We start from the raw sequence: 15,492 nt of genomic DNA on the forward strand, positions 1-15,492 counted from the left end.
ACACCTACATTACATTTATTAACCACTAATCTGCCACCCCCAACGTCGCTGCCACCTACCTACACTTATTAACCCCTAATTTGCCGACCAGACATCGCCGCCACTATAATAAATGTATTAACCCCTAAACTGCCGCACTCCCACCTCGCAAACACTATAGTAAATTTTATTAACCCCTAATCTGCCATCCCCACGTTGCCGCCACCTAATTACAATTATTAACCCCTAATCTCCCACCCCCAACGTCGCCGCTACTATAATAAAGTTATTAACCCCTAAACCTAAGTCTAACCCTAACCCTAACACCCCCCTAAGTTAAATATAATTTAAATAAATCTAAATAAAATTACTATAATTAAATAAATTAATCCTATTTAAAACTAAATACTTACCGATAAAATAAACCCTAAGATAGCTACAATTTAACTAATAGTTACATTGTAGCTAGCTTAGGGTTTATATTTATTTTACAGGTAAGTTTGTATTTATTTTAACTAGGTACAATAGCTATTAAATAGTTAATAACTATTTAATAGCTACCTAGTTAAAATAATTACAAAATTACCTGTAAAATAAATCCTAACCTAAGTTACAAATACACCTAACACTACACTATCAATAAATTAATTAAATAAATTAAATACAATTATCTAAAATAAAACACAACTAAATAAACTAAACTATAATACAAAAAAACCAAACACTAAATTACAAAAAATAAAAAAATATTACAAGAAGTTTAATCTAATTACACCTAATCTAAGCCCCCTAATAAAATAAAAAGCCCCCCAAAATAATAAAATTCCCTATCCTAAACTAAATTACAAAGTAATCAGCTCTTTTACCTGTAAAATAAAGAAATACAATACCCCCTCAACATTACAACCCACCACCCACACACCCCTACTCTAAAACCCACCCGATCCCCCTTAACAAAAAACAACACTACCCCATTGAAGATCACCCTACCTTGAGCCGTGTTCACCCAGCCAGGCACCAATGGGGCAGAAGAGGTCATCCGGACCAGCAGAAGTCTTCATCCTATCCGGGCAGAAGAGGATATCCAGACCGGCAGAAGGCTTCATTCAGGCGGCATCTTCTATCTTCATCCTTCTGGAGCGGAGCCATCTTCTATCCAGCCGATGCGGAGTCATCCTCTTGAATCGAAGTCCTAACGCAGAATGAAGGTTCCTTTAAATGACGTCATCCAAGATGGCGTCCCTCAAATTCCGATTGGCTGATAGGATTCTATCAGCCAATCGGAATTAAGGTAGGAAAAATCCGATTGGTTGATTTAATCAGCCAATCGGATTGAAGTTCAATCCGATTGTCTGATTGGATCAGCCAATAGAATGCGAGGTCAATTCTATTGGCTGATCCAATCAGCCAATCGGATTGAACTTCAATCCAATTGGCTGATTAAATCAACCAATCAGATTTTTCCTACCTTAATTCCGATTGGCTGATGGAATCCTATCAGCCAATTGGAATTTGAGGGACGCCATCTTGGACGACATCATTTAAAGGAACTTTCATTCTGCGTTAGGACTTCGATTGAAGAGGATGGCTCCACGTCGGCTGGATAGAAGATGGCTCCGCTCCGCTCCGGAAGGATGAAGATAGAAGATGCCATCTGGATGAAGCCTTCTGCCGGTCTGGATGTCCTCTTCTGCCCCATTGGTGCCCGGCTGGGTGAACACGGCTCAAGGTAGGGTGATCTTCAATGGGGTAATGTTAGGTTTTTTTAAGGGGGGATTGGGTGGGTTTTAGAGTAGGGGTGTGTGGGTGGTGGGTTGTAATGTTGGGGGAAAGGATTGTATTTCTTTTTTTTACAGGTAAACAAGCTGATTACTTTGGGGCAATGCCCCGCAAAAAGCCCTTTTAAGGGCTGGTAAAAGCTGATTACTTTGTAATTTAGTTTAGGATAGGGAATTTTATTATTTTGGGGGGCTTTTTTTATTTTATTAGGGGGCTTAGATTAGGTGTAATTAGATTAAACTTCTTGTAATATTTTTTTATTTTTTGTAATTTAGTGTTTTTTTTGCAATATAGTTTAGTTTATTTAATTGTATTTTATTTTAGATAATTGTATTTGATTTATTTAATTAATTTATTGATAGTGTAGTGTTAGGTATATTTGTAACTTAGGTTAGGATTTATTTTACAGGTAATTTTGTAATTATTTTAACTAGGTAGCTATTAAATAGTTATTAACTATTTAATAGCTATAGTACCTAGTTAAAATAAATACAAATTTGCCTGTAAAATAAATATAAATCCTAAAATAGCTACAATGTAACTATTAGTTATATTGTAGCTATATTAGGGTTTATTTTATAGGTAAGTATTTAGTTTTAAATAGGATTAATTTATTTAATTATAGTAATTTTATTTAGATGTATTTAAATTATATTTATTTAGGGGGTGTTAGGGTTAGGGTTAGACTTAGGTTTAAGGGTTAATAACTTTATTATAGTAGCGGCGACGTTGGGGGCGGGGGATTAAGAGTTAATAATTGTAGGTAGGTGGCGGCGACATTGGGGGGGGGGGCAGATTAAGGGTTAATAAAATGTACTATAGTGTTTGCGAGGTGGGAGTGCGGCAGTTTAGGGGTTAATACATTTATTATAATGGCGGCGATGTCCGGTCGGCAGATTAGGGGTTAATAATTGTAGGTAGGTGGCGGCGACTTTGGGGGCGGCAGATTAGGGGTTAATAAATATAATGTAGGTGTCGGGGATGTTAGGGGCAGCAGATTAGGGGTTCATAGGGATAATGTAGGTGGCGGCGGTGTCCGGAGCGGCAGATTAGGGGTTAATAGTATAATGCAGGTGGCGACGATGTTGGGGGCGGCAGATTAGAGGTTAATAAGTTTAAGATTAGGGGTGTTTAGACTCAGGGTTCATGTTAGGGTGTTAGGTGTAGACTTAGAAAGTGTTTTCCAATAGGAAACAATGGGGCTGCGTTAAGAGCTGAACGCTGCTTTTTTGCAGGTGTTAGTTTTTTTTTCAGCCATCTCAGCCCCATTGTATCCTATGGGGAAATCGTGCACAAGCACATTTTGCCAGCTTACCGCTACCATAAACGCTGGTATTACAGATAGAAATTTTCTGAGGGTCATGCAGCCATTCAGAAAACTTGTAATACCAGCGTTGTTTAAAGTGAGCGCTGGAAAAAAAGGAGCATTAGCTCCGCAAGTTTTTACCGACAAAACTTGTAATCTAGCCGAATGTCTATTCCTGGGTAAAAAAAAAATTCTGATACAGTAAGGAAATATTTTAAAGATGATATTAACAAACATGATGGGCCATATATTCTTCCAGAACCCTGTGAATAAAAAATAATACATATAAAGGTTTTATAGATGTGTTAACACAAATAGTGTTAAATAAAAAGTACTCTAATAAGAAACGGAAAGCATTAGTAGTTCAAGCAGTCATTGCTACAATTGGAGGACTTGCAGACATAATAGAAACATTAAGGAAGGAAAATAAAGATCTCACAGGAAAGATGGAAGAGGCACTAAAAATAGAGACTGTTTAAAAATAGCATCACTTAGAACAACCAATATGGTGGAAGAACTAGAGGATGAACTGAGAATAATTGAAGACCAGCGAGATTCATATGAGTGTAAAATCACAGATCTTCAAAATATTATAATAGAACAAAAAACAAAGCTTATATACAGGAAGACAACAAGGAAGGAAAAGTCATTCCAAGGTTATACCTGAATTTGGAGTCCCTATAGCCTAGTAAAAGAAAGGCAGAACAAGATATAGAGCAAGGGCAATTACTACTGCCTGTGCCTTTAGCACCAAAAATAGTATCCAAGACTTTTAATGCACATAAAACACCTACAGGTTTTTCAATGCAGACTCGCCCCGTGTCTATTATGGATAAAGACAATTTTCAGAAATAGTGGGGTGCATTGCCTCAGAATGATTTCAACAAGTTCACACATTGGTTTCAGAGGGGAGCCGAGAAGGCACAAAAAGGAGGTCTGTGTTTTGATGAATGGACTGAATTACTAGAATTTGCTCTGGGTCCATTTGCAAGCAGACTATTAGGATTTAACAAGAGTGTTTCAGATCAAGCTGGAAGAATAGCTGCAACCTACTTCTACTTAACTAATGTAGAAAAGGAAATTAACCACATTACAATGAGGCCTACAGATGGCCCACAGGGAGGTAGCTCAGAGAATACTCTTCTGGTGCACCCTAAGGCAGCCACAGACACCAATGGTACAGGGATCAGCAGCACATATAGCTCATGTGCTTGAAGCCCTTCCCCGGTAATGCCAGGAATTTGTGCATCTGTTTGATCAAATGCCTACAGATTTGGAAATGGTATTAAACAGGGCAGATAAGTGGTGGATTGATTACTCACACAAGCATGTGCAGTCTCAGCAGTAAAACCATTTAAAGTAGAAGCAGGTAAGACAATGCAAGGTAATTGGAGAAAAAACGTGAAGAGCCACAGTGGAACAATCATAATAGAATCAATGGAAACTGGAGAATAAATAGGGGTGGTGATTTACAGCAGGAAAGATACAGTGGTGACTGGAGAAGAAATGAAGTGGCAGAAAATAACAACAAGGAAAGGCACAATGGTGACTGGAGAAGGAATGATATAGAAGATAATAAAGGTAATATGGGATATTGGGACCTGAGAAAGCAGAATGACAGGATGGAAGAAATAGAAGCATTAAAGAGGCAAATAGAGACAGATAGGAAGCCACAGCATGAGGAAAATAGGGCACAATATACAGTAATAAAGGAGGAAGAAAAACACAAATCAGAGTGAAGAGGCCCAACCCCTGCTCAAGACCACCTCATACATGCAGCTGACCTTGGCATGGATGAGGCGGGTTGGCGCACCATATTTACTTACATTGCAGGTGTGGGAAAACACATGTTGTTAGACAGTGGTGCGGTGGTTACTATGACAAACAGGGTCACAAATGGGAACAGCTTAGTTAAAATAGTAGGAGTTACAGGGAACCCACAGCAAGTCAGTGCAGGGATGATAGAGATTAAGGTGGGTGGAGAAACAGTTAAAGTTGAAGCTATAGTTGGATGGCCTGAGGAAATATTAGGGATAGAAGCACTAAAAAAGGTAAATTTATTGTAGACTTTGCCAACCAATGCTTGTGTAAAAAAGAACCAGGTAGTGAGAAACATGGAGAAACAACACAGACAGTGTTTCCAATGGCATTCATAGTGGCACCAGTAAAAAGCCTAGGAGAAAACAGGCTACAGTTGGAGGGACGACCAGAATGGCTGAAGCAACTGGTGCAAGCAATTCCAGTATGGGCAAGAGATAAGCTTGATTGTGGAAGAATGAATACAACAGTGCTACTTGAAGGAAAAGATCCACCATGGCAGAAGCAATACCCAGTTCCAAGGGAATCTGTGGTTTCTATTATAGAAATGATAGACACTGGAGGAACGTGGAATCATAAAATCTTGAAATGGATATGGATGTAATTCTCCTTTGTTGGCCTGCCAAGAAGGCAGTGTTGAAAACCAGTGAAGCAGAAGGGAAAACAGCTTCTTCCTGGAGACTTACCATTGATTACAGAGCTGTCAACAAACTAGCAAAGAGGATGGCACAAGTCGTATCAGTCTATTATGAAATGATGTCAAAGATATCACCAGAAATAAGAATATTCACAGTAATAGATGTAGCCAATGGACTCTGGTCAAAACCCCTGGAAAAAGAATGCCAATACCGGACTGCATTTACCTGGGAAGGATGGCAGTATGCCTTTTACAGTTCTGCCACAAGAGTACTGTGATGCCCCAACTATTTTCCATACACACCTGAAGGAAGCATTATCACAATTCCCACGACCTGAACGTATCATCCAATATGTGGACAATGTGCTGCTTCAGTCTCCAAATATGGAACATCAACAAGATCTGACAATCTTGCTAGAGTGTATTAATAATGTAGGACCAAAATTAAATGGTGCAAAAGCTCAGGAAGTTAATTTCTTAGGAGAAACCTTAACTGGAGAGGGTAGAGCAATTGATCAGGATAGAGCAAAAGTGATTGCTCAACTGCCAATCCCAACTGATCGTACAGCACTAACTAGGGGGTATATTGAACGTCTAACAAGAGGGGTATATGTGAACCAAGCGCAAATAACACAGCCTAAAGCTTACAACCAAGACAGCCCCCTAGTGGACTGACAAAAAATAGAACAATGGATGGTAGGGAAGTAAGCGCTAGAAGCTTAATAGGCTAACAAGCTATATCAATGTGTTAAAGTAGAAACAGTTTATTAAACAACATATATACACTTTAAAAATGCACAATTAAAAAATTCATGGATCCATGATAAAATACAGATGACAATAAATATATGTTAAAAGATCTAAATAATAAAATATATGATATAGGCTAAAAGAATGCCGACCAGATGGTGCGTCACAAAATCTATAGCTAACAATGGAATAAATAGAGGTGTTATGCACACTGATGTACAATGGTGGGTGTTCCGGTGAAGATAGGTGTGTGCATAGACAATAACAAACAGTGCAAAATTATAAGATAAGCTGAATTGGCTAAACAAATTCCAGAAAAAAAGTCCAAAACTAAAGTCCAAAATATACCCAAAAGGGACAACAAGTGAAAGTCTAAAAATACTTGAGTGTAGTGATCTCTCCTTCAAATTGGAGTGGAGATGTGGAATCCAAATGTGAAAAATAATCAAAATGTGAAAAATAATCCTAGTGTGACTCTTCCAGAAAGCAAAAAATAAAAGACAATAAAAATGTGTATACACAAAAAGTAAAAATTCAAAAAGATTAAAAAAACAATGAGGTACAATAGATGAATAGCAAAAAAACAAAAAAAAGTAACAGCCGATTATAAAATACCAGTATGTCAACGCGTTTCGGCCTTAATTAGGCCTTTCTCAAGACTATACCTAAGACTATTTATAAGATGATATAGTCTTGAGAAAAGCCTAATTAAGGCCGAAACACGTTGACATACTAGTATTTTACAATCTGCTGTTACTTTTTTTTTTTTTTTTTTTTTGCTATTCATCTATTGTACCTCATTGTTTTTTTAATCTTTTTGAATTACACATTTTTATTGTTTTTTTTATTTTTTGCTTTCTGGAAGAGTCACACTAGGATTATTTTTCACATTTGGATTATTTTTCACATTTGGATTCCACATCTCCACTCCAATTTGAAGGAGAGATCACTACACTCAAGTATTTTTAGACTTTCACTTGTTGTCCCTTTTGGGTATATTTTGGACTTTAGTTTTGGACTTTTTTTCTGAACTTTGTTTAGCCAATTCGGCTTATCTTATAATTTTGCACTGTTTGTTATTGTCTATGCACACACCTATCTTCACCGGAACACCCACCATTGTACATCAGTGTGCATAACACCTCCATTTATTCCATTGTTAGCTATAGATTTTGTGACGCACCATCTGTTCGGCATTCTTTTAGCCTATATCATATATTTTATTATTTAGATCTTTTAACATATATTTATTGTCATCTGTATTTTATCATGGATCCATGAATTTTTTAATTGTGCATTTTTAAAGTGTATATCTGTTGTTAAATAAACTGTTTCTACTTTAAAATAAAGATATAGTTTGTTAGCCTATTAAGCTTCTAGCGCTTACTTTCCTACCCTCCATTGATCGTACAGCACTACAATCTTTGTTAGTAATGATGGGCTTCTGTAGAGAGTTTACTCTAAGATATGCACAGCTGGCTCAACCCTTGTATGAAATTCTTAGAGCAGAAAATTGGGATTGGTCTGATGAACATACTAAGGCTTTTAACCAGTTGAAGACAGATCTAGGTAGTGTACCAACCCTTGCAAGTCCTGACCATGAAAAAGAGTTCCGGTTGTATCCCATCACAATGCCAGATGCACATGGAGTAGTCATTACTCAGACCTGGGGTAACTCAGAGCGACTGGTGGCATTTGGATCCCAGACACTGTCAGCTGTGGAACTGAAATTTGGATGGTGTGAGAGAATCATATTGGCCGCATACTGGGCAGTGAAGCAATTTAAATACCTATTTGGCACACAAAATGTAATTATCTGTACCCACCATACACCTTTAAAAGTACTCAGGTAAGGAAGTCTGACAATCAGTCATATTAATAATGCTCGTATCCAAAAATGGACAGTGGCATTGCTTGCAGATAACATTTCAACACATGAATTAAAAGAGCCAAAGCAATGGGTAGCTGGAGTTTGTATTAAAGGAAATGCACATGAATGTCAGGTCAACCCAGGACCAATGTGTCATCCAGTATTTAAAGATGCCACTAAATTAATGATGACTAAAGAACCTATCTGGTACACAGATGGTAGTTGTCATCATGTACAAGGAAAAAGAGTTTCAGGGATTGCTGGAGTAAAGATTCAGAGTGATGAGATTTTAGAAGAATTTGGATTCAAGCTAAAAGCTTCCTCAGCACAATATGCACAGCTAGCAGTTGCTGTGCAAGTTCTTTACCAAGAATCAGGAAAAAGTGACAGGGTGACAATAGTCTTGGACAGTGACTGGGTTTTCAGAGGAACATGTCTGTTGCTGAAATGGTGGGCTAACAATACATTCTTGGCTACAGATGGATCAACAGTGAAATTTTACGGTCTTTGGCAAATTGTGGAGACTCTATCCCATAACTTTCAAAGAATAAATATGATTAAAGTACGTGCCCGCAAAAGAACAGGGCCTCATCGAATAGGAAATAACCTTGCAGATCATCGAGCAAAACAAGCAGCAAAGTGAGCTGAGGAATGGAAACCAGACTATGAAAAATGAAGCTAACTGTAGCTGCAACAACAAGGAGAGAATCTAAAGTGATACAAAAGAGAATGCAGGAATTGCAAGAACTTCAAGATGAAGATGCTGAAATTAAAGAACTCAGAATGAGGATAAGAAGAGGAGAGGAAGTACATCATAATGGGAAAATGGTAGTGGAAGAAAAGGGTCTGGTTTGTGTACTAGAAGATGGCCTTCCTGCCTGGGTTGTATCATTCCATATTAGGAAAGACATCCTTAGATGGATACATAGGTCACAAGCAGGAGGACACCCAAATATAAAGGAAGCAAAGGAAAAAATACAGAAGATGGGATGGTGGCATGGACAGAATAAGGACTTTGAAGATTTTTTGGATGGCTGCCTCACCTGTGCCTGATTTGATCGATCTAACAGAAAGAAAAGGGGGGAACTAATGAGACAGCCACCTGTAGGACCATGGGAAAGAATTCAAATTGATTATACTGGACCACTGCCAACAACCACACAAGGGAATAAATACATTTTGATGGTAGTGGATAGTGTTTTAAGATGGATGATCGCAATCCCAACAAGGAACTAAACAGCGGTAACAACTGCCATGAAACTAGTGAATGAAGTAATTACTGTGTGGGGGTCCCAAAAGTAATTGATTGTGATAATGGAGCGGCATTTATTGGAAATGTATTGAAGGAAATGTGCAAAATGGTTGGAATAGATCTGAAATATCACATACCTTACCATCCACAGGCAGCAGGTCAAGTTGAATGGATGAATGGGACTGTAAAAAGAGAATTTATGAAATTGGCTGCAGAACATGGGTCAGCCTGGGACACCTATGTACCTTTGGTATGTGCAAGGCTTAGAGCCAGACCCTCTAGATCTACAGGATTTTCACCCTATGAAAATCTTATGGGGAGGCCAATGCCATCCTGGACCAACTGGATGACCATTCCAGCACCAGTGGCATTACAAACTGCAGCCATCACAGATGAATTGGTAAAAGCGCTTGTCACACATCTAGAAATTGTGCACAAAGCAGCAGCAGTAGAAGATGAGAATCAGTACCAGCAACGGAAGAGATGGCATAATGCCTCAGGGTTATGGTACAAAACCATGATGAACTTCTACCATGGGGTAGAGCAAGATGGAAGGGTCCATATACGGTCAAAGATAGATTAGGGGCTGCAGTCTACCTGATTGACCATGCAGAAAAAGGAGAAGTCTGGCTGCATGCAAGTCAATTAAAAAGATTTTTAAAAAGAGAAGGTTAGGGACCCAGCAAACAACATGCCTTAGTAAGTATACATACACCCTAAGACCTAGGAAATCATAATAGTTAGGTCAGGAAAATAAAATGGGTGTAAATTAAAAAGCTGCAAATGATAATTAATTTTGGGAAATTGAGTATGTGGGTAGCAAAAAATAAATAAAATGAAGAGTGATGAAAATTATTTTTATAGTCATACCATGAAGTTCCTATAAGGATCTGTACATTTCCTGTTTTCTATGCCTTATGTTTATATGCTAACTATATTTTGGTCCTGTTTTGTGTTTTGTTTTTTTATCTTCTCTCTCTTTCACCCAGGGAAATACAGATGAAATAAGAGAATGAGAAAAATATATTCCCCCATTCACTAATTACAAATTATTAGTTTACTCACAGGCTCGTCAGAAGATTAAGTTCAGAAGAAATGAAACCTAGCCAAGGAGGATGGTGTCTTTTTCTGGCACAACTGGGTGTTCAAGATAGCAGTGCGAATGGTTCAAAGGAAGGACACAGGAGATTATTGATGAGTGGACAGAAATAAAGAGAAGGGATAAGCGAGATATCATAGCAACAATTTTGGGAGGAGTCGGAACCGGATTAGGTGTGTGGAACTCAGCTGATATCATAGGACTTAATAGCAGAATTAACTCTCTGACAGATGGTTTTGGCCATGCTATGAAAACAGGTGGAGTAGCCGAATCACTTATTGTAGAGAAATTGGAAGATAATGTAGATGACATACACAACATTGCTCACAATTTACAACTAGTGTTGGAGAACATTGCCGACATCTCAAACAGCATTAAAAATTAAGAAATAGGAGCTACCATCTTTTGCATTATGACCAGGAATAAACTATTATCTGATCTGAAGGATACTATAAACGATATAAAAGGAAACAAGTGGACAGGAAAACTTAATGCAATTAAGATCATAGCAACATTAAGGAAAAAAGATGTGATAGTTACAGAGGACAATTTAAAACATGCATATATTGAGGGACCAGGACAATGGCTACCGGAAGAATCTAAATCTGGGAGAGAAGGACTAATCCTAGCAATTCCACATTGGGAAGGAGAAGCGGAAGCATTGAATTTTGTGCATAGCATTGGTACTTTTAGCCAAAGCACCTACCAGCAACATTTTCCTTCAAAAAGATTGGCAACTATTATAGAAGTAGTAATTGATGAAGGCTGTTGTAACAAAGTTCAATATCGATGGCTATGTACCTGCACCTGGGAAACTAGAGACATTGAGAATGTATGGGTGCAGTTAACAAAAGCTGAGCTGGTATGCGAGGTCATTCATATTGGAGACATGGCCTGTTTCATAGGCCATAAGGAATACAAAACATCAGATGAGACATGCCCAGTGGAAGAAGGGACATGTGTTAGGGTAATAACATCCCTCCATGTTGGAACACATACTGGCCCCTATTTATCAAGGCAATATGCTCGCCGTATTCAGAATTGCCCCAGCAGCTCACAAGAGCTGCTGGTGCAACGCCGCCCCCCGCAGACTCACGGCCAATGGGCCGCCAGCAGAGGGTGTCAATCAACCCGATCGTACTCGATCGAGTTGATTTCCGGCGATGTGTGTCCGCCTGCTCAGAGCAGGCGGACAGGTTATGGAGCAGCGGTCTTTGTGACCGCTGCTTCATAACTGCTGTTTCTGGCGAGCCTGCAAGCTCGCCAGAAACACAGGGCATCAAGCTCCAATAAATATATATATATATATATATATATATATATATATATATATATATGTACAGTAGCAAGAAAGAGTGCACTCACCAGGACTTTTAACACATTTTATTCATTAAATAATAAAATGTGTTAAAAGTCCTGATGAGTGCACTCTTTCTTGTTACTGTGCATATTTTCTGTTGCACCCTAGGTGAATTTGCTTTTGGAATCTGGAGTGCTTGTCTGTTTGGTGAGATATATATATATATATATATATATATATATACACACACACACACACAGTATCTCACAAAAGTGAGTACACTCCTCACATTTTTGGCTGCCAGCAGGGTGGTGTCAATCAACCCGATCGTACTCAATCGGGTTGATTTCCGGCGATGTCTGTCCAGAGCAGGTGGACAGGTTATGGAGCAGCTGTCTTTGTGACCACTGCTTCATAACTGCTGTTTCTGGTGAGTCTGCAGGCTCGCCAGAAACACGGGGCATCAAGCTCCATTCGGAGCTTGATAGATAGGACCCTCTGTCTTTCCATCAGGAAACCTCACTACTGACTGCATGAATTTTACGGAGGACACTGTCTGGGAGAATTAGAGCTTTTTCCTCCTTTTCCTAAGCTCACTTTGCAGTTACATGAAGTAGTACAATGTACTAAACAGCAGCTATGCCCCATCAGCAATTTGCTTGAGCAACAAAATAATGAACTTGAAAAAACAAAAGAAGTTATCCATCCATGGTGGGGAGTACTCACCGATGTAGAAACACACCCGATAATGAGAACTCTCTCCTTAATGCTTATGTTTATCCAAGTTATAACAACAGCCGTGATACTGTATTTTTGTGTGACATTAAAGAAGATGAAGAGGAAGCTGAAAGCAAGGAACTAAAATGACTTTATTTAAGTGTTATTCTTGTTGTTCAGGCACAACTGCATACTCTTCTAATAAAGTTTATCCATAAATTCACACTTACAATCAGGTAAGTATGCTTTGCCAAACCCACCGTCATGCACCCACATTTCTCTCTATCTTGTGATAATTTGTTTTTCTGACTTGTATAAATTTGTTTTTCTGACTTGTATAAATTTGTTTGGATTGTGTTGGGAATAATAGTTAGTTTTGTTTATTATTAATTGTATAACATTTAGGTTAGCAGTTGACAATCCTAGGAAAGTCGCCAAGGGATTTATTCCGGAGGAAGTATGGGCTAGTCTTTGTCTAAGAAGGACACTCAAATTTAGCCTTTGATTGGTGTATAATAGGACACACCTTAAGTAAATTAAGTATACAATGGGAGCCAACAGTTACTATAAACACGTTTTTTTTTATCTTCCTCACCTCCTGGAAGCAACTGATGAGAGAGAGACAGAGAGACAGAGAGAGAGAGAGAGAGAGAGAGAGAGAGAGAGAGAGAGAGAGAGAGAGAGAGAGAGAGAGAGAGAGAGAGAGAGAGAGAGAGAGAGAGAGAGAGAAAGAGAGCATTGGAGGACTGAACTGGCTGAGTATATTAGCATTCTTGTGCATTTACCTTGGGATACATTCTCTTCTTCACTATGTTTAGTTAATATTGTTTAATCTGGGATTGTTTAAGATAAAGTTGCCCTGTATAATTTGGACTGGATGTTGTAGCTCTTGGTATTTCTTGAGACGTGTTTTATATTTTGTAGCTTATAGATAATTGTTAATCTTCATACCTAGATTATTTGTCTTCCAATAAAATAATTTTAAAAAGTGGACAACCCCTTTGGTTTAATATTCTGCTACTAATTACCACCACAGGGGGTGCACCTTCATATGGTTTTGGGAAGAAGGGATGGATTTCTTACCCTGATTAGACTTGTTCCAGTTTGCATTAGGTCTCTAGACTTTCTGTTCCTTATTCTGACAAAAGGAACGAAAACGATTGGAAGCCTTGGATTTTCCTTTAGACTTTCTGTCTTGAGGAAGAAAAGCTCTTTGCCTCCAGTAATAGTAGAAATAATAGAATCTAAATCAGACCCAAATAACTCCTTTCCCTGAAAGGAAAGATACAATAATCTAGATTTAGGCACCATATCAGCAGACCAGGATTTAAGCCACAGGGCCCTCCTGGCAAGACTTGCTCAAGACATGCTTTTGACTTTAATCTTCATAATATCAAATACAACATCACAAATAAAAGAATTGGCATTCGGAAGCAAACCCAATAGATTTGCACTAACAGGGTCATCAGAAAACTGCTCTGAAAGACTAGAGTCTAGTCTTAGGTAGATGCAGCAGCCACATCATCAATAGAAATAGCTGGTCTGAAAATATAACCAGCATATAAAAAGGCCCTTCTATGAAAAGACTCTAACTTTCTGTCTAAAGGGCCCTTAAAAGAAGTACTGTCTTCTAAAGGAGTACTTTTAATTAGAGTGGAAATGGCCCCCTCCACTTTGGGAACTGTTTCTTATGACTCTATATTAGCAGCAGGTAAAGGATATAACTTCTTAAACCTTGCAGAAGGCTTAAAAGACACACCTGTCTTAGACCATTCAATAACAATCATGTCAGAGACAGTATCAGGCACAGGGAAAACATCAGGGAGATTAACTACAGTCCTAAAAACTGAATTTAAACAATTACAATATTTATCATCAGAAGCTTTAGGATCTTTAACCCCTAAAGTAATTAATACCTCTTTTAAAAGAGAACAAATGTGTTTAACTTTAAACAAAAAAGAGGAAAAATCTGGTTCAACTTCAGATGTGGAATTCTCATCCCCAGCAGAAACCTCACCATCTGAAAATACGATGTTCGATTTTAACTTTGTAAAATAAAAGTTTGTTCGATTTTAACTTTGTAAAATAAAAGTTACTTTTTACGTTCCTGCCTCGCCAAATACTTGCTTTCATCTGAAAATACAACAGTATCCCTGGACTCTGGGGACATAGTAATTGTAGAAGGTAAAATCTGAACTGACCTTTTACGTTTATTTGGAGGCAGGAGAACAGCCAACGCCTCAGAGACTGCAGCCTTGATAAAGGTCTTCATGGCAGGAGGCACAACTTCAGCATTAACCCATAATGAACAAAGAGTAGGTGCATTAGTACCCAAAGAAACAGCATTAAATTGGTCTGTATGCATTAACAAATGTAAACATGAGCCACATACATGAGCTAAAGAGGGCACATCAGCTTTTTTACAATAAGCACACCTAATAATTGTAGAAAGGTGTTAGGGAGATTCAGTTTCTTGGATAGATTTAGAGACAGAATCCTGCTGCTCCATTATAGCATATGGCAATGCAATAAACAATATAAAACCACTAAAAAAAACTCTTTAGGAGTTTAGGAATGGAAACTATTTACCCCACCTAAGTAACAATGCGTCAAGCTGAAAAGGACAAGAAAAGGAGAAAATAACGCACCAAACAACAAGAGAAAACAAAGCACGCATAGCCACGCAAACCAGACGTGCTAACACCAATGCACGGGTAAACTAAAAAAGACATGCGCTAACCCGACAAGCAAACACGGTAGGCGAAAATAATTAATGTCGGGTTTAGCACACTTGAATAAACACAATTGGGTTAGCGTGCGAGCATGGGTGTTAGTTTTTTTTTTTTTTTTTTTAAAGTTTCCACGCTCCATTGAAGCCCATGGAGGAATACGTTAACGTGGTTGCAATATTCAAAGTGCATCTTTTTGCATCGGATTTTTGCTCTCACACTTTTTACTTTGACTTGTAATATGAGCACAATCCAA

This window comes from Bombina bombina, chromosome 8, assembly GCF_027579735.1.
Source record: "Bombina bombina isolate aBomBom1 chromosome 8, aBomBom1.pri, whole genome shotgun sequence".
Taxonomy (NCBI): Eukaryota; Metazoa; Chordata; class Amphibia; order Anura; family Bombinatoridae; genus Bombina; species Bombina bombina.